The sequence below is a fragment of the Dipodomys spectabilis genome, unplaced genomic scaffold (assembly GCF_019054845.1).
Source record: "Dipodomys spectabilis isolate Male_0828 unplaced genomic scaffold, ASM1905484v1 ptg000441l, whole genome shotgun sequence".
NCBI lineage: Eukaryota > Metazoa > Chordata > Mammalia > Rodentia > Heteromyidae > Dipodomys > Dipodomys spectabilis.
Window position 1 is genome coordinate 761,682 of NW_024871118.1, and position 1,363 is coordinate 763,044.

At 40.9% G+C, this 1,363-nt stretch overlaps 1 pseudogene; it reads right to left on the reverse strand.

Moving 5' to 3' along the window:
• Window positions 1-934: 934 nt before the first annotated feature.
• On the reverse strand, window positions 935-1,034 carry LOC122097938 (annotated as a pseudogene).
• Between the last annotated feature and the right edge of the window lie 329 nt (window positions 1,035-1,363).

The window sequence follows — 1,363 nt, forward strand, 5'->3', positions numbered from 1 at the left end:
AGGCTGGAGCCACTCTCTGGGTTTATGTTTACTGAATTTCAATTGATTGTCAAGGCTGCTTAAGGGAGGGGCAGCCTCTGGCTCTGATTACCCAGTGAAGAAAGCCATTCCTGGGGCTTGCGCCTGAGCTGGGTGACATTTCCCGGGGTGAAGCTGAGTCTGGCAGGTCAATTTAGGTTCTTGTGACCTGCTAAATGACTCTAGTTTTCTTCCAAGGCCTTAGTTGGAGCTAGCAGCTCCACTGAGCTTTTTCAGTATCCAAGGTGGAGATGTCCGGTTGTGGGGAGGAGGGGTGGCCTTCTCTCCTCTGCTCCCTGAGAAGGAGTGAGGATGTTAGGCTTCTACTTTCACCGAGTCTTGGTTCCTGGGTCGTCTCTGGTCTGTGAACCGCAGGATGAAGATGTCTGCTCCTTGTCAGTTCTTGCTGGTGTTGAGTAGAATCTGCTCACCAACCGCATGTGGCTCCTTTGTCCTGGACTCTCTGTGTTACAGGATGGCGACTATGGCCACCGCTGCTGCCGAAGCTGCTGGCAAATGCTCAGATCTGTCTCCTTGCCTGGATTTACCCTCTCTGGCCTAACTCTGTGTACTGTGATGGCACACTTGGTGTGATTCTCTGGCTTAGGACTGTTCACTGGAACTCTAAAACTGCTTTCTATGCGAGAGCTTGTTTAGCCTTCAGCTTCTCCTCCACCATCTTCCTGGAAGCCCCTATGAGCATGGTTTAAATTTTATTTCTTTGGGATAAAATGACAATGTTATCTAATTTCAAGTTTTATAAAGGTTATGCTATGTAAGGGCCTTTCTAAGGTGAAGATTTAATACACTGATGTCAAACTAACTTTTAATTCTATGAATTACATGTATTGTTACACTTGTATTTTTGTAATCAACTTTTTAACAACTGTTTTTCATTTCTTGCATTTGAAGAATGAAAAATATGGAATACTTCACAAATTTTCATACCATCCTTGTGCAAGTACCATTTTAATCTCTGTATTGTTGTAATTTGGGTAGACCTGCTGCTGAAGCATGTAGTATCCTCTAAATTTAAGTAGTTATTGATGCAATCTTTATACAGGCACATATTCATGGTTGCCTATTTGTAACAAGGAACCCTTATTGTTCCTAAAAATGCTATTGATCTTATTTCTCTAAATTTCTGTCTATAGTGGAAAAAAATTATATTGTTTGGTCGATTACTCACATTTGCAATTTTTTGTCAATAACTATTTTGTCATTTTCATTTTAAATTTGATCATATTTTAAAGCTTTTACAGCTAAGTCCAAAGGTGATGGCTTTTCAAGTACTTATTTATCAACTGAGTTATCTTTGTGGAGCTAATGGATTCAAAGTAAGCCT